General features: G+C 44.2%; 1 protein-coding gene across 4 annotated transcripts in view; it reads left to right on the plus strand.

The window, feature by feature from the left end:
- LRWD1 (leucine rich repeats and WD repeat domain containing 1) overlaps positions 1–18,985 on the plus strand; it is a 262,211-nt gene that overhangs the window by 829 nt on the left and 242,397 nt on the right. For 2 of the 4 annotated variants that reach the window (XM_078679668.1, XM_078679670.1), the window contains exon 2: positions 7,799–8,047. The exons of the other annotated variants lie outside the window; for them this stretch is intronic. The gene's annotated coding sequence lies outside the window, so the exon portion shown is untranslated. The remainder of the gene's footprint in view (positions 1–7,798; positions 8,048–18,985) is intronic. 4 annotated transcript variants of the gene reach the window in all.

Below are 18,985 nucleotides of genomic sequence, written 5' to 3' on the forward strand. Positions count from 1 at the left end.
TGAATAACCTACTCCACCATCTAAAGTACTTGACCCGTAAACTGGTCTCAAATTGTGAAATCAACAACAAAAGTTGTATTTTACAGAGTCGTCTTTTTCTTCATTATCACATGAGTGCATCTTCAAATATGTCAGTTCAGCATTTCTGCTCTATAACACAACTCTTTTGTTTGATTAAATAGACTAAACGTTTGTTCCATGTGTAATAAAAATCTAGCCCACATATAGGATAAACGTGACCTCTGACTTGCCTCTCAGTTTACTAATAGAATTATCATTTGCACTTCACCAAGTAAAAATGTTCTGATTTGTTTTTCATCCTATTTAAAATGTTTTTTTCATCACACAAGTGCACAAAATGGGCTTTCACAACTGCTGAAATATATTTTTAAATGTTTGTAAAGTTAAATTATTAGCTATTTAAATGTGTGCTACGAAAAACCTGATACCCTACAGCCTTTCGTTTCACACTTCATACATCAGGTCAGATGGTTCACTTTATAAAGTCCTGGAACTCTGCGGTCCAAGAAGAAAAGTATTTGTAAACTGACTTCTGACCTGTCTCCGACCACAGTGAAAATGTGACCAGATAAAAACAAGAATTAAAGGCATCTTTATGTCTCCTTCACTTTGTCTGAGCAGAACACCTGTTTCATTGCCAGAATGGGTGAGTAGGTCCTAAATATAGCTTTACCTGATAAAATCAGACCCACAATAGCGAATGAGCAAGTAGATTTTTCGAGGCCTGTAGCACTATAATACACAAGTCACTATTCTCCTCCACTATGCAGCTGTAATACTGCTCCATCTGCACCTACACTTCTTCTTGTAAGGACTGTTGCAAAAACATGTCTGTGACATATCCCTACGAGGTATGTTTCTAGTGTTAGGGTTTGGGCCACCGACTCAGTCGTGTAAGGAGTATGTCCTAATGCACCCAACAGTGATAGTGGTGGTGGGGTACAAGGCTTATCCTACCTTAACGACTGGCTGTTAAAGGTGGGCTTGCCACAGTCAGTTGTGGACTACCTACAGAGGTTGGTGAACCACCTTACATTGCTGGGAATCATGATCAACATGCCAACACCTGACTCAATCACAGAGCCTTCCTTTTATCAGAGCAGTCTTCAATACGGTACGCTTTCGGACCTTCCCTCCTGGTCAACAAGTCCAGTACATTCGGGTGTGATCATGGTAATGCAGCCTGGGTCCTAGGTCCCCAGGTGCGAGTTTTCTTGGCTAATTTGCCTTCTGTATCCTGCTCGTCGACCATGCCAGATGACGCAAGCAGGCTCTACAGTGCGAATTCTTAGTGAGCTCAGTACCAAGGGAAGCAGTATGATTCTATCCAGATTTTAGCGTGGGGTCCTGGGCTTTGTGCCAAGAGTTCCTGCGCCTCAGTACCTAGCAGAATCATTGGGGCACTTTCCTGATCATGCACCATCTGGCTGGATCTTTAAACGCTAGTGTGGGTGAACTCCGCTGATAAAGCCTAGCAGATTATGAATGGCAGTTACAAATGGAAGTGATGCAATATGTCTTCAGTAGTAGGAAGAGCCCTGGCTCAAGCTCCTCGCCAGGGCCCAAGAAGTGCAATTTCAGCCCTTTTGTACGCTCGAGTTTCCAAGAAAGGCTCTCTGAGATACATTCCACCTAGAGTGGAGCACAAAACTAACTAACTCTCCTGCTCAGAGTTCTGAAGATCAAGATCGATCAGTTAAAAATCATTATAGTGGCTCCAGATTGGGCAAATATAGTGTGATACTTTGAACTCCTGGGCATGAGCATCTGCCCTCTGATGAGTCTGCTGCTTCAGAAGGATTTTGTTGTAGCAGCAAGGCAGCCTGTCCGATCTCCACTCCATGTGCGGCGATTGAGCATCAGTTGACTACATTCAGTTTCCCCCTTGAAGTTGTGGCTGTGGCCCATGTGCCCAGGCTTCGTTCTACAGAATCTGTGTATACTGAGACAAAAACCTGGCCTGATGTGACACTCCCAACGTAGACACATTGCAAGCTAAACTGTTTGTCTTGCTGTTCATTTGGCCTTGGCCCAACAAGGACTTGCAGTGGCCACGCTTAAGTTATCTGTAAGACCTTTGTGCATCCACTGTCCTTCCTCAAATCTACTATTGCGGTGCGATTTTGCTCAAAGGTCTGATTCACATTTCCTTCTAAACCCTTTATGATGCCACAGTGGGACCTTAATTTGGTCCTTTCTTTTCTCATGTCTACCAAAAGTTGTGACTTCCTTTCGTTTTGACATTCCATTAGTCTTCTGACGTACTTTGCCCCCACCTCACCCCTCTAAAAAGAAGAGCTGCTTCATCATTTGGTCCCGAAAATAACTCTCAACTCCTACATCGATCCTACTAAAGAGCAGCATGTAGACGATCAGCTCTTTGGAGGGTTCTCTGGGCAAAGAAAGGCACCACTGCAGAAAAGCACTTTGTCAAGTTGGAAAGTCCTGTGTATGAAGATCTGCTATGTGATGGCCCAGAAGCAGCCTCCAGAGGGCCTGAGGCACATTCCATTAGTACATGGGGTGTGTGTCCTGGATTTTCGTCTGACTGCAACATGAGTTGCAGAGTGTTGTGTATATAGTTCTGCAAACTGAAATTGTGTGTATGTTGTGTAATTTATGGACTTTGTGTCTGATGGTTGTTCGCTTATGGGCAATATTTGAGGCCTCAGTTATTGCAACAAATCAATTATGAAGTCTATAGGCTTCATTGGGAAATGTTGTGAGAGGCCATATATGATTCCGATCTTTTTTATATCAGAAGCCTGATCTGCTTAATATGAAAAGTTACGACTGAGGTAATAAGCCTGACTTGCTTATTGTGTAATGGAATTATTAAGGTAGATGGGCATTTAAGTGTGGATTGTTATTACACTGCATTGAAGGTTGTAGAACTGTATTTTGTTGCATGTAATCTCGAAGCATAAGTGTTGTTGGTTACCCCTCAGGATAAACCCTTGGGATAGACCATTTGCAATGTGATTCTTGTTAGACCAGAAGTGGTGGTGTGTGTTTTGCCAGCTCTCATTTTATATGCATTTGTAGTTTTGTTGACTTTGCCTGATGAATGCCTTTTGAGAAAGCTTATGCCAGATATAGTTGGCTTGAGTTGGTGATGGTTGCAAGCCAGTGATAAAGTTTATAGACCTGATTGGTTAATTTGCGAAAGTTAGGTCTGTGACTGAACTGTTTTTTATGAACACGTACAACTAAGATGGTAAGTCTGACTTGTGGTGAAAAGCATATTGTAGTGATGAGGAACACGTGAGTATTATTCCAGCATATATTTATTCAGTTAAAGTAAATCACAATAGAATGCCGTCAGCTTGTCAACCTGGACGCCGGCTCGCTCTGTCAACATTCCAATGCGAGCGCCTGGCAGTCCAGGGGAATGTACCAACTTGCGATAAGGAGAAGGGGGGGGGAAGATGGGTAGAACAGGGAGTTAGATAAGCATTAACTGTAGTTACAACACATCATCCTCCTTAAGGGAACTAACAGTGAGGAACAGGGAAACTAAGGATGAGTACTCCTGTGCTCCTATGACTTTAGTGTATGTGTCTATCTCATTATGTACTGTTTGTGCCACTGGGGAGAGGTCCTACACCTGTCACTCCTTCTGTCTAGCCTGATGTTTTCCCTGATTTCTTTACCTCCTGCTCTTCTCATTACTGTCCTTGGTTCTCCCACCTCTGCTGGAACCACTCGATCATGACTCCATAGTCTACCATCATCCACAACCACAGAGTTTCTGTTTCGCTGCTGGATGGTCTTGGGGGCATAGAACTTGCTGCCACCACTCCACAGTCTCTCTGGTTTCTTTACATAAACTCCTTGTCCTTCCTGAACTTCTCTCTCCTTCACTCCCCATTTCTTATCATACCATTCCTTGTATTTCTGCTGACTGTCTTCAATTCTCCTCTTGATCTCCTTGTGATCGGTCTCCTTTGTTTGTTTTCTCCCCATCCAACTGGGTGTGAGTTACGTGCCAGCTTTTCTTCCCCTCAGCAACTCAAAGGGTGTGCATCCTGTAGTAGATTTCGGCGTGGTGTGGTATGCCCACAACATGTCCCTTATGGCTTCCTCAATGTTCTCCCCCGCTTGGTTGGCCAATTGTATGCACTCCTTCAACATACGGTTCACTCTTTCCACCTTTCCGTTTGCTTTGGGGCAATACAGCGGCGTGCGAACATGGGTCACCGAACAGTCTTTGAGGAAATCCTTCATCTCTTCTGAGATTAGCTGTACGCCATTGTCTGTCACCAGTGTCGAGGGTATGCCTTCTAGGGTGAACACCTCTTTCAAGAAATCAACTATGACTTTGGTGCTCACATTGTGAACGGTCTTGCAGGTTATCCAGCTTGAGAAGTAGTCTACTAGGACCAATAAGTACCTGTCCTGAGGACCTTTGCCATGGATAGGACCCGCTATGTCGAAGCCTAACTTGCTCCACGGCACCTCCGGAACTTCAACTGGTGACAACGGTGCTCTCCTCGTGATCTTGGATTTGTCACTCAGGGCGCATGCATAGCAGTCACGCACCTTATCCTCCATTTCTCTCCATGGTAGGAAACCAGTAGTCTGCACGAAGTCTGGCTTTGCACAAACTTCTGCCTAGATGTCCCTCGTGAGCCAGCTCCACTACTTTACTTCTTAATGCTTCTGGTGGGACCACTTTCCCTGATTTAAGTATTAGGTCACCTTCCACAGATAGATCCTCCCTCACGTTCCAATATGGCTGGATCTCTGTCTCCATGTCTTTGCATTTCTTGGGCCATCCAGATAGTATATAACTCTTAACCTTCTTCATAACATCATCATGTTCCATCTGGGTTTCCCATGACGCCTTTTCCACTGCCGCTAAACGCACTTCCAGGATTGAGTCACTCTTCATTTCCTCTACCTCTTCTCCATCTGCAGGTGCTCTTGATAGGAAGTCAGCAACTCTATTTTGTTGTCCAGGTATATAGGATACTCTGAAGTTGTAAGCTTGTAGACCCACTGCCCATTTAGCTATCCTAGGCGTCATGCTTTCCATGTCCTTCTTGGTGAACAGTGAGACCAAAGGTTTATGGTCGGTCTGTACTTCAAAAGGAATACCCCAAATGAAAAACTTGTAGTGACAGATGGCCCAATAGACAGCTAGAGCCTCTTTCTCTATGGTGGAGTAATTCTTCTCAGATGCTGTGAGGGTTCTTGAAGCGAAGGCTATCACGTTTATCTGGTTGCCTTCTCTCTGTGCCAATGTTGCCCCTATGCCTCTGTTGCTGGCGTCCGTAGAGATAATGGTTGCACCATTGGGATCAAACTTCCCTACATACGGGGCTTCAATGATAGCCTTCTTTATGCACTTCATGGACGCATCCTGTTCTTTTCCCCATTCAAAAACACTGTCCTTCTTTATCAAGTCTCTTAATGGTTGCGACACCATTGCAAAATTCCTAATGAATTTAGCCATGTATTCCGCAAGACCTAGGAAAGACAGAATGTCCTCTTTACTCTTGGGAATGGGAGCATCCTCCACTGCCTTCACTAAGTCATGTTTGGGTTTGATGCCATCTTCAGATAGGGTATGTCCCAGGTAATCCACCGAACTTACTCCTAGTTTGCATTTTGAAGGCTTCGTGGTGAAGCCCACTTCTTTCAACTTTTCCAACACTCTTCTAGCCATTTCATTGTGTTCTTCTTCGCCACCTCCAAAAATCAGGATGTCATCTTGGAAACAGATAGTGTTCCTACAGTCTTTTAACACATGTTGCATGACTCTTTGGAAAGCAGCAGCTGCCGATGCCAATCCAAATGGCATTCTCTGAAACTTAAAATTTCCAAATGGGGTGGTGAACGCTGTCAGTATTTGGGAATCCGGGTGAAGCTTGATTTGGTAATAGGCAGAGGATAGGTCCAGCACGCTAAAATACTTGGCACCCCTGATCGTGCTTAGCATTTCCCCTATCCTGGGAAGAGGGAACCTGTCCACAAGGATATTCGCATTAAGGTCCCTCAGGTCCACACAAAGTCTTATGCTGTTCCCTTTATCTTTGGCCATGATGACAATCGGGGCCAACCAGGCTGAACTCTCAATTTCTGTGATGACTCCCTCCTTGACTAGCCTCTGAAGTTCCTGCTGGAGGGGCTCTCTCATGCGTAAAGGTATAGACCTGGTCTTGTGCACCACCGGCACCGCCCCCTCCTTTAGCACAATCTTGTGCATGTAGTTCTTAAATACCCCCAATCCGTCACTGAACACTTCCTTGAACTCATTGGTGAGATTCTCTGATATGCCTTCCTGGTCAATTAACAACACCTGCTCTTTGTTGTTTGGATCAAGTATGATTCCTAACTGCCTCTGATGTTTCCAGCTCAATAGGGTCGAGCCTCTCGTGGATACATACACCTTCCCTACTGTGTGTCTATCCTTAAATGAGATTCTCATGGTCACCATTCCCTCAAGGGAGATCTTCCCTTTGTTGTACCCCTTGGGACTAATGTCTGGTGGCAACAATTTTACAGGATGGTTGGCAAACATATCTTCAAACACTTTCTTATCTACTAAAGTATAAGGGGAACACGAATCAGCATACATACTAAACATCACTCCGTCAAGTAAGACATCACATTTGGGGTAGACCTCATCACTGTTATCCCCCTCATCCCCCACTTGAAAAATGTATGATTTTTCCCTTTCCTCTTCCTGGGATGACTCCTCAATGACATGCACTGCCCTGCCAGGTGCTTTACATACTTTGGAATAATGCCCCCACCTGTTGCACTTTCTGCACTGTACATTCCTTGCAGGACACTTCCAGTTATTTGCCAAATGATTTGGACTACCACATTTGTAACACACCGTGGAACTGGGCTTGCTGCGATTAACCTCTTTGCTCTTGTCCCCTACTTTACAAACCGTTTCACTCTCTGAACTAACTTTGCTTTCAGATCTCTCTCTGTTTATGCCCTCGGTAGCTTTCATTTCCTTCATGCATCGTGCTGTGTGCTCTAAACCCTTAGCTATGTTTATTGCCTCCTCAAGATTGGGGTTCTTGGTCAGTAACTCCTCTTGTATCTTGGTTTCATTGGTGCACCTCACCAACTGGTCTCTTATTAAAGAGTCTGTGAGTTGACCAAATTCACATGTGGCTGACAAGCCTCAACACAGCTATATAATTGCTCACTTTCTCCTCCCTCTTCTGTACTCTCTTAAAGAACTTATGTCTTTCCATCACCACATTTATTTTCTCCTTAAAATGAGCTGCTAATTCCCTCAGTGTGCTTTCATACACATTGACACCTTCCTCAACCTCCTCTTGCTCATCCTCGATCAATCTCCCTGTTATGTCTTCATATATTTTCCTCCCATGTGTGCCCAAATTATGTAGCAATATATGTTGTTTGCGTATATTAGTGTAGTTGCTGCCCCCAATTGCTATTAAATAAGATTTGAAGATACCTTCCCACCTTCTCCAAGGGATAACTGGTTCTCCTAATTCATTGAGAAAAGGCGGGGGTTGGCTCATTCCTGCTCCTGCCATTGCCATAAACTTCCTGAAATCCTTGTGGGTCTATATTTTCTACACTGAGCAACAGTACTCTAAAGACTTGAGAATGACCCTTTACCACTGTTTGCTATGGTTACAAACTGAGTAATGCACTTGTATTCACCACAATAAAAAAATAAAACACAAAAACCACACTTTCCTATTATGTCACGTGGTACTAGCACACTTGAGAAAATATAATTAACACGGAGGTTTATGCAGTCCTCTTTCTGCTTCCACAGTCTAGAAATTGAGTCCGATGTAACTGCCTGCTTCCCACCAGCAGGCGGGAACTTCCTGTGGAGAGACTTCCCCTAAAAAAAATGGATCCTGTCAGGAAGACGATTAGAATGGAGCTGAGGTAACCTGGCGTGCACTCCTCAGAACAGCTGCCTCAGAACCCTTCAACACTGTTTTCTCAAGTTCATCCACAGAAGCGGGAAACGAAAATAAACTCCTGAGTCACCACGTATCTCTGGGAGAGATTACCGGTAAGCGCTCTGCATAGCGCGGTGTTTCAGTCAGCGCCGTCAGTTCATGCGCGCAGAAAGCCTGAGATAAAAACGAAGAGTCTCACTTGAATCCACGTGTTTATAGCCTACACGCGCCAGGGCATAATGCAGGGCGATGTACTCAGGGCGCCTCACAGCAGGAGAACCAAGTAATTAGTTCCGCTAGCCGCCCCTCACAGAGCACTCTTCCCCTCCGTTCGCAGCCTGTGCCTGACCCGGCACAAAGGTGTGAGCGATGACACGCCGCCCCACCACTGCAATTACGCTGCAGCCCTTTCTTTGTAATTAAACGTCAATGCAGGCAACGCGATGCCCGACCTGGCAACCGATTAAACTAACAGCCCTCTCAAAGTGTTTTTTTTTTTAAATAGTCTTCTGACTTCGTTTCCCTTGTCACTCCTAATCTCCTTACTTGTGAAGCTTAGGCAGCTGTTAGTGACAGCTAGCATCAGTCACCCGCTTGCTCCTTTTCTTCGTTTCACCGGCTCCGTTTTTTCTTCCTCCGTCGACAAGCAATAAATTCATTCCAGGGAAACGGCAATAACTGTCCCTGGCCCAGTCTCCTCCACCTCGTCGCCAAGAAATGTAGTGATGAGGAACACGTGAGTATTATTCCAGCATATATTTATTCAGTTAAAGTAAATCACAATAGAATGCCGTCAGCTTGTCAACCTGGACGCCGGCACGCTCTGTCAACATTCCAATGCGAGCGCCCGGCAGTCCAGGGGAATGTACCAACTTGCGATAAGGAGAAGGGGGGGGAAGATGGGTAGAACAGGGAGTTAGATAAGCATTAACTGTAGTTACAACACATATGTTAATGCTAATAGTTCTCTAAAGATGGCTTGCAACTACATTGTTCTTGTAGACAGGCATTTTTGTTACAGGACTCACTGGTTACTGTAGTAAAGAAGGATTTTGGTGTTGGTTACTTCCTTTGACAGACCATGGGTGTGTGGAAGATTTCCACTGTGATCATCCTTGCTAGACACTTTTTGTAAGGACCTTGTAATTAAAAACAACTGCATACATAAAGGATCTTTAATATAGCCCTGTTTCTGCCTGTGTCATCCTTCTGTAATGTGTAATGGGTTAGCCCTTGTCTACCATTGGCTATATCATTTTGTGAGGAGTTTTGTGTCTTACAGTGATTCACTCTACACTTTGGCATTCAAATATGGCTGTCCAGCGAGAGGTGTACACGACATCTGTCATGGAATATGTATAATGCATTATTGTTTTTTACCATTCCAAGATGGCCAACATGTTGCTTTTAAAAATAGCAGCTATGTTAGAACTTTACAACAATACACTATGTACAGTACCACTGCAAAATGTCTCCCAGCTGCTGTTTTTAATTTTTATGTCACATGCATATGCCATCAAGTTTAGGTGGCAGCATGTTATATTTTTTTCTACTTTGTTTCTTTCAATTTATTGTCCATATGATTCTTGAATGTGTGTGTGTTTTATTGTGGATGAATGCAAGAATGATTCAGTGAGTGACAGAAGGGAAACTGCATTTACAACGCAGACAGAACTACGCAGTGGCATTACAATGCAGGCACTACAACAAACGCGTTTGTTACAACGTTCGCGTTGTTACAACGCGTTCTTTTACAATGAAAGGCGTTACAGCGACTTACTTTAGGGAATGCATTGTTTGATTTTCAATCAGGCAGCTTTCCTACTGTTGCACAGACAGGAGTTGGAATAGTAAAATATACTATTACAAAGTCCAGGGCTTCCCTAAGGCAAGTTGTTGTAATGTAACATGTGGTAACAACGTGTTCGTTTCAATGCCTGTGTTGTAAAGGCATGCGTTGTAAAAGCATGCATGAATATGTCATCCATCCGTGACAGAGTGCCCTTTGTTGACTTGAGTGCCTAAAAACAAAAACTTTACTGACTGAAGAGACACTCTCCGTTCAGATCTGTTGGCATTACCAATGCTTGGTGAGCAGGTAGGTGATTGTCTTTGGTATGAAGAAGGACAAATTTGCATTTTATGTAAAGTTGACATTCTGTGAAGCTTTCAGATACTGTCAACATTTTGAGCAATGTTTTGTAACCAATTTAAGTTGGTTGGTGTCCAGCATAAGTGAAAGTGTTATTCTTTTTCTTACTGGTGTAGCCCAAGTTCCTCTGGCAGTTGGCTGAATGATTCTATAGTTGACGAACCTCACACATCTCCTATCTTTTATATTCCAAAATTGTCTCATCTGGAGGAACTGGATAGCTGGGGCAATGCCGGGAGCCACTTACTATGCCACTGTGGCGTTTTCTCCCATTATCTTACCATGTCAACTAATGTCTCTCAGGCCCTGATGCCAATAGTCAATGTGTATCTAGGTAATGTAGGGAGGAGACCTAGATGCTCAAATACTGTCCAGGTAGAAGACTATGCGCGGGAAGAGGTGTGGCGCCGCGGCCAGGGCGACTGACGCTGGAATCTGGGGATCAGGGTTCGATCTCCGGCGGCAGGTTGGCCCAGCACCATGTGACTCTGGGCTCGCTCGCTTAATCTTCCCTACGGCCCCCAGCGCCTAGAGACCCTTACGGGTGATTGTGCGCTTTACAAATGTGGATTATGTTATGTTATGTCTTGATTTCCAGCCCGACCATCTATTGCGAGTAATTTAGCCTAGTGGTAATAGCGTCCAATATCTGCAAAACCCAGGCAGCGGCCATACAGTGATTTGTTGCAATTACTGAACGCCACTACAGGCATTTTTGTCCGCCAGACGTAGCCTGCAACTATTATTTTCAGGGAAACCATAAAATCACCAGGGAGGACATACAGATAGTTTTGTAGGATATGCAGAAATTGGGATAGTGGAACCATTTTTGCAACTTGCCCCGTTTCTCAACATGGAGAGCGGCAGATTGCGAAGTCTGTCCAGCTGCTTTTTCAATTGTTCTACAGGGGGTGTCTTGGTTATGTTTAGGTCCCAGCATCTCTGCGGCTCCAAAGCTGTGTACCCTGGTATGTGAATTCTGGGTTTACTGGAATGTCATAGTTATGTCCCAAGAGGTGATGGTCGTCTTTCTCAGACACCGGCATTAGGTGGGATTTTTCATAATTCACCCTGAGACCTGATTCCTCCCTGAACTCCTTGCACATGTGCAGGGCAGGCTTTAGCACTGGTGGCGCCTGATGCAACTATCTTTTTTTAGCACCCCGACCCCATGACCACCACCTCTAATTCCTTTACGAACGCTAGGCAAAATTTCCCCTCATCTCTCCATAGCACTTCTTGCATACATTTCATTTTTTTAAAGTGCTCGTAAAGGCTGGTTTTACTAACCCACTCAGCTATCCACATAAAATAAAGATCAGTTCTTTGCTGCAGGCATATTAACCCTCTGCTCTGCTATATGACGAGTCAAAGCTGCCACTAGGGAAAACACCAATTTCTCACTCTAGCAGGAAAATTAATAACAAGAGTTATCTTGCCAATTGTATTGCTGCCTGAAACACAGACACCTTCCCCCCCACTTTCCCCCCCATGGGACAGTGCCCCTTCTCCAGGTCAATACCCAGTGCTGTTGCACCAGTTGCAGCGCCCTTAAGCTGGAATTTCTGACTTTAGCCTTGGTGATAGTCTGCCAGAAAGTCTATGCTGGGGGAGCCTGAACGCTGTTGCCATCTGGAGGGACTGCCTGTCCCAGGAGTGCAGGGGTCTAGAGGAGCCCTGCATCGTTGTCGCACCTGTGATCTGCACAAAGCACACTTAAGCTCTCTTTGAGTCCGTGGCATGTGACGCTCCCGGGCCAAGGGAGGGCCCATCTGGAACACCTTGACATACAGGTACTGTGTGTTTGTTGTTTTTCTGTTCCAGTGCTCCCTTTTCCTAAGCCCGGCAAGCACCCGAGCAAGGTATAGGGGGTGTGCTTTGTTTGGCAAATCTACAGTCTGCATTTATCCTTGCGTAAGTAGGATGGGGAAATAAAAGGCTCAGGAGGTAGCGCATGACCCACCAATTGCTAAAAGGACACACTACAGTGGGTGATAATTGTGTTATGAACAGGATTAACGATATCCTACAAGAAGTGGAAAAGATACTAAACTTCTCAGATGACCAGAACCATGTTCTATTGCCCAAAACCCAGGCATTCCAAACAAAGAAAAAAAATCTAAAAAGAGCGTTCCAGAGATGTTTCAGGAAAAAGGCTCTCCCCCTACTGTCTGATTTGCCTTTGGACTTGTACCATCATTCTGATGACTCCGACCATCTTACAGGGGACAGTGCAGTGATTGTAGTGAATTCTGATGTCACATGTGAAAATAGGTTCGCTGTCTTGAGTCCCCAAAATATTGACGCAAATGTTAAAAAGGTGGGGGCTAATGTTGCTGATTTACCCAGGGTTTCTTTTAAACTTTATAAGCTTAATGGAGGTGATCGAGGGGCTCGGGGACAATGTTAGAGCTTTGAAACGGACCATAAAATCCTTGGAAACAAACATCAAACATATTAAATCACCAAAGGGGAATCCAACTGTTGCTATGTCTGCCGTCCCCTAGGGAAACCCAGAGCCCCCAAACAACAAGTGCTTGAGCCAAAGGTAGTTGCATCCCCTCCAGACTCCCAGTCTATCTTTAGCCCAGGCCCAGATAGATCTCTCATTCTAACTAGCCCCTGCTCCCCATGGTTGTGTGGTACAAACAGTATTTGGCCTGGTGGCTAACAGGCTTCTGGAATAAGCAAACTCCAAGAAACTTGGGTATGGCAGAGGGAGAATCTGGCATGAAGGGGGCAGGGGTTAGGGTCCTACACATTTGGGAGGGGTAGAGGCCGAACAGGGGGAGGACCCTGGTGTTTTCAACAACTATGGGTATATGTACCAACTTATACAAACATCCTCCCGCCTAGCTCATATAAGCCCCCCCCCCCCCCAACCTCCAATATAGAAGAGATCTAGTGGCTCTGGGACCGCAGCAACTCACTTTTGAGCAGGTTCAGTTTTTTCTGTTCAATGTTCCAAAGGTAGCCCCAAGGTGCTGGGAAGATCAGGATTCCCTGGCTAACATGGTCATTTGTTGGCTTAGGCATGTGAAAGGGTGATGCTCTATTATCAGGAGTGACATCCTAAGAGCAGAGCGTATTAAGATCCCTGGACAGATTAACGATGTAGTAAGGGTGGGTTTGAGTGATTGTGGTTTGGTTGAAAGGCTGTTATCTACGGATGCTCGCAGGATTTATAATGTGACACCCAGATTCCGATTAGATACAGCGATGATTATGATATCCAGCATGTTTCCAGAAGTGGTCCACACAATCAAGTTGGATCTGGCAGTTTAGGAGATATTGACTGACTGAATACAACTCTCGTAGTGTCGAGCCTCGGAAGCAGTCATGTGTCAGTCAGTTAAAATACTTTTATTCGATTTAGTAGAAATCAAAAAAAGACATAGATACAAATACATCACAGGATAAAAAAGCAGCAACAGACCATTGAATACAAATATAGATACAGAATAAATATAAAATACACATAAATTAAAATAAACATGTTTAAAAACTCTCTCAGTATTTCATTTTAAAAACAGCAATAACCAATGTGCAAATAATTCATGAGTTAAATGGTGTACCCCGTGACCTACATCGCTTCTTGTTAATACGGGCACATGCAACCAAATAGCTTGCTACATGAAAAGTGACACGTGCACTAGATAAAAGTTGCAGAAACAGGAGCAGGCCTCACTTGGAGAAAACCAGCCTCTCTCAGGATCTGCAGCAAATATTTTTTCCTAGTTTCTGCGTAATGATCACAAAATATCATGAAGTGTTGCGTGTCCTGTGTTGAAAAATTATCACAATCACAAGGTTTGGTCTTTTCTGGTGTCCCATGTATTAAAATGTCCTAACGTAAAATGTATTAAATTAAAACGAAATCTAGTTAGAAGGAACCGATGAAACGGTCTCGTTACCAGAGTGAGGTAGGGTTCAAGCCCTGGGGAAGTTATTAGTGCATAGTTTCTTCTAACAAACGGTTTTTCCATCTCCATTGCCTCCCGCTCAACTGTAAACCAGTTTAACAAGGCCATTTTAATCTCCCTTACATCCTCTCTTTTAATACTCCCTGGAGAATGAAAGAGCTCTGGTCTTCCTAATTTTGTCAACATAGCCTTAATATAGACCAGCCATGGAATTTTATGAGCTCTATCCAGAGCGAGGCAGTCCTTAAGAATCATATGATTTAGGGAGATTTCCTGATTAAGCCAGGTTTTAATCCAGCAAATTACAGGAGCGGATTTCAATAAATAAGTCTGTAACAAACCCCAGCCCCAACTCTGAATGAGTTGAAAATGTAGGGGTGGACTGTGGTACGGAGAGAAGTGATCTTAAGAATTTATTCTCCACCTTCTGGATGTTATCCTGGTTTGTTTATCCCCAAATAGCAGAGCCATAAGTGGCTATTGCCAAGCATTTAGCTTTGTAGACTTTAAGTATGGCCTCCATTGGTCTCGCTCCCAGCCGTTTGGCAAATCCCAGCAGGGCAGCAGATGACCTGGCTACTGCGTTGCTTTTAGACTTCTGTTGGGGACCCCAAGTTCCTTTTTCATCAAAGATGACACCCAGATAAGTAAAAAACAGGCACTCTCTTAACTTCTTCCCCTCTGCAAAAAAAATTTACATTTCCTTTTCCTACCAAAGTCTCCCACCACCATAACCTGGGATTTTGAGGTGTTAATTTTCAGGTCTAATGAAGTCCTAAAATCACCAAAGGTGGCTAACAGTCTATTCAGGGCCACACCGGATCAGGCTAGAAGAACTGCTTTGTCCACGTATAGTAGGACCGGAATGTTGGTTTCTCCTACACTCGGTACGTTCACAGTTACCTCTGCTAAAGCTGGCTCTAGAGCATTTATGTACAATGTAAAGAGAAGAGGGGCCAGGATGCAACCTTGTCTGACCCCCCTCTACGATTTGAAATGACTTGTGCACCTCCCCGCTTGAGTGACTCTGACTGATGCTAAGAGGCCACAGTGAAGGTCAGCTAAAAATCCAACTAAGGGGGGATCGATGCCTAATCCCAAAAGGATCTTCCACAGTTTTGACCTATTGACTAGGTCAAACGCTGAGGAGAGGTCCATGAAGGCCATGTATAGAGACCCCTCCTTAGCGATAGTATATTTGCTGATTATGAGTTGGAGAGTTGAGCACTGATCCAAGGTGCTTCTTCTAGCCCTGAAACCGTACTGCGCGTTAGACATGATCCCGCTGTCCTCAAGCCAGTCTGACAACCTGCCCAATATGACTCTGCCTAAGATTTTAACAGCAGAGTCAATTAGAGAGATGGGCCTATAGCAGACAGGGTCTCCCCGTTGTCCCTTTTTAAAGATTGGAATTATGATGGACTTAGCCCACGACTCAGGTATATTATTTACTCTTACAGCATTGAAGACATTTGTAAGTATCTTCGCCCAGAATTTCGGGGCACTCTTATACAGGTCCGCTGGGACCCCGTCTGGTCCAGTGGCCTTGTTTTTTTGTGTATCATTGATTGCTTTTTCAACGTCTGCCTCCCCGAAAGCCATTATGGACCATAAGTGACAGGGAGCTTGGGCCGCTTGAGAGGGCTCATGACTCGGCTGGGAATAGATATTACCAAAATGGGCGAGCCACAAGTCATCTGGGATGGTACATTCCATGTTATTATTCTCTACCCCAGAAAAGAAAGGCTGGTTAATAATGGCCCAGAATTTTGCACTATCCCGCAAGACCTCTTCTGATAACCAATCAGTCCAGGCTTCGTTTTTAATCTGGGATTTACGAGCATGAATAGCTTTTTTTTATCTTTTCCTTAATATTGCTATTTGTACTCTATTTCTGGGCGATTCTTTCAGTGCTTTGTAAAGGGCAGAGTGTGCTTTGGAACAGTTATGGTCAAACCATCTGTTGCCGCAATGGTTGCCAGGTTTATTTTTAGTCCTCAGGTCATTGTTAACTTGTTGGCATATAACGTTGAATGCATCAACTATTTTGATGTTAGTGGCTGAGTGGTCCAAACAGATTCCCACCTCGGGTTCAACCTTACCCAAAAGATCATGTAAGAAATATTCCGGGATCAGGTTAGCCCATTTTAATCTTCTGTCCTGATCTTTTGGTCGGAGATCCATGTCAGTTAGTACATACATGTTTTTAAAACTCCAAAGCCCCCCTGGGACCACCTCTGTCACAGGGTTATGATTGCTTATAACTGAGTCTACTACCCTATAATTTATAACATTTGGCAAAACTAAAGAAGACAAAAAAATGTAATCGATGACTTCCTGTATGGCTGCCCTTAAATGTAATAGACCTAGGTCCATCAACTCCGCAGCCTGATTCATATAAATTCAAGGAGGCCAAGAGGCTCTCCAGAGCTTCCCCTTGCTTTGTATGTTGGAAGTGAGTTAGACGCGAGTGTGGGGGGCCCTCGCCATCTTCCGGGGAACACTCCAGGCTACAGGGATGAATATTAAAGTCGCCCATGAGGAGAACCTCAAAAGTATTCTGGTTGTTTTTATAGCCTTCAAGGAATTCCTCAAGGGACACCAGGTGCTGATTAAGACTGACACTATCGGGGGAATTATAAAAGTTGATGAATAAAATAGTAGGGAGTTTAGTAACAGATAGTTCTACAATTAGACAATTTTGAGAACCTGAATCGAGCTGTTTTAACGATCCATTCATATTCAATGAAACTAAAAGAGCCAAACCTCCCGTTCTACCTGTCAATCCAGCAATAGCCGGAATATAAAAATGAGCATAGCCGTCCAAGATAAGGCTGTTTGTTGTGTCCCAGGTTTCTTGGAATGCTATGATATCATACATTTTGACAATTCCTAACCAGTTCTCGTCCTGCAGTTTAGATCTAATCCCAGCAGTATTCCAACTAAGGATTCTGCAGATGTTGTCTTTCGGTGGTTTAGGGGCAATAACCTCCAGTGAGTTTCCTGAATTGTCTAGTCAGTCGACCTCCTCCAATGAGCTTAGAGGGGAAAAACGATTAGACAAAGTCAGGCCCCCACACTGCAGATTCGGTAGTCCCTGTCCCTGCCACATGTCATGTTGTAAAGGCAAGTGTGAAGAGGAATTAGCGACCAGCATGTGGGCCCCAGGAAATTCATCACACTCCCGGGTATGATTTGCTTTCCTTACTAGGATCCGTCGGACTGGGTGCGAGTGTTTGCCAAATTGTTTCGTGGGGGATAGAAATAACCTAAAGCTACAGGTCTAATACCGGTGTCTTTGAGGTCTGACCCATCCTAAAACAGTCTAAATTATTTTTGCTGAAATTTACAATAATCCAATCCCCAACCAAAGTTTTGGGTTGGTGACCTACCCAGCCCACCCTTCTAACCATGTTAATGAGTGGTGTTATGTCATCCTCCCCACTCGAGTACTGCATACACCATTTCCTGGTTTTGTCTAATAAGTCCTCAGTGGTCTCGCTACAATTAATTTCTAACGGTGGAACTCCTGTCAGCACAGCCACAAATGGGGCAGCGTCTGGTGGGAGATTCAACGTGAAACTACTAGGCTAAGATGCTAATTTCTTGGTGATAGCCTGTGAGGTTTGTTTCTTATTGATATTCATATCAGTAGCAGCCAGGCTGGGATGTGTTGTGACCTTCCCCGTATTCTTCTCCAAAGTCCCCCGGTTGGCAATTAATGGAGGTTGAGTCTGAGGTGCAATAGATCGAGGGATAGCAGGGCGCGCATTAGACCCCACAATTTCCATACTCTCTCGCCCGCCATTATCGTTAGTGTTATAGTCTGGCACGGTATGTGTATTATGGGTACGATAATCTTTTATGAACGAGTCCATTATCTCGCACCTTTTAAGTAGTCCAGCCACACATGAGTACAAAGAGTCAACAATATCTTTGGCAATGCCCACCAACAAAGGTTCTATGCGGTCATTAAACGGCTCTTCCATCTTGTCCCCCAAAATATTTATGATGGTGTGCTCAGGCTCTATGTTGGGATGTTTAACCTTGCTTGCATGTTTCTTGGGGATATTACGCCTGGCCTGAGTCTGTGTACTACTTGGGCCTGGTGCCGCATCCGGCAATCGAAGAGGGATAGAAGACACGTTTACAAGGGTCTCTGCTACCTTGGGGCTCTCGGTATTTACGCATGGTGGTACTTCCACTATGAGTACAGGATGAGAGTCGGGTACGGTCGTGATATTCAGACCTGCAATAGGCCCTTCAGTGCCCGGTTTTTCCAGCCCCAGCTCTTTCTCACCATTGGCAATTTCTTGATTAATGGCCCCCACTGCTGATGTTAGATATGAGATAATGGACTCTGATTTTTCGTGGTACTTTGCTGTCTTTTTTTTTTTTTTTTTTTTTTTAAAGTCCTTTATTCAAGATTTGACATACATATACACTTACATGTTGTTGAAAAGGTTCATATCAGTATAATCTCACAATCTTATTACTGTTGGATACAGTCTGCACAGGTCCTATGCACATGTTACGAGCCATAATCAATCCGTATAATGTAGTTCTGTAATCCTTGCAAGTATATTTTCATTCCTGAAACACATTCCTAAGGTCTTTTGTTTTATATTTTATATAGAACATTTTAACTTAAGGTTCTAAACGTAAAGACAGTCTTCACAGTTAAGCATTCCCACCATGCCCATAATATCACTTTAGTTACGCCTCCTGCATTGCCTCGTGCAGCCTAAGTAACCTTCACTTGCATGACTCAACATCCGTGTCCGCAATGTACCACCCCACCCCCTTGATTTACTATTCATCGTCTTCCTCCCCCCTCAGAGGCCATATCTTCATCTTCTGGTAAGGGCTCGCATATTTCCCCCCTATATATATATTCCATGCAGTCCAAACCTTGTTCCATTTACGGGGGCTACTTTGCTGTCTTTACCCCCATGGTCATCATTGCCCAACTGTTT

This window comes from Lissotriton helveticus, chromosome 3_1 (assembly GCF_964261635.1).
Source record: "Lissotriton helveticus chromosome 3_1, aLisHel1.1, whole genome shotgun sequence".
NCBI lineage: Eukaryota > Metazoa > Chordata > Amphibia > Caudata > Salamandridae > Lissotriton > Lissotriton helveticus.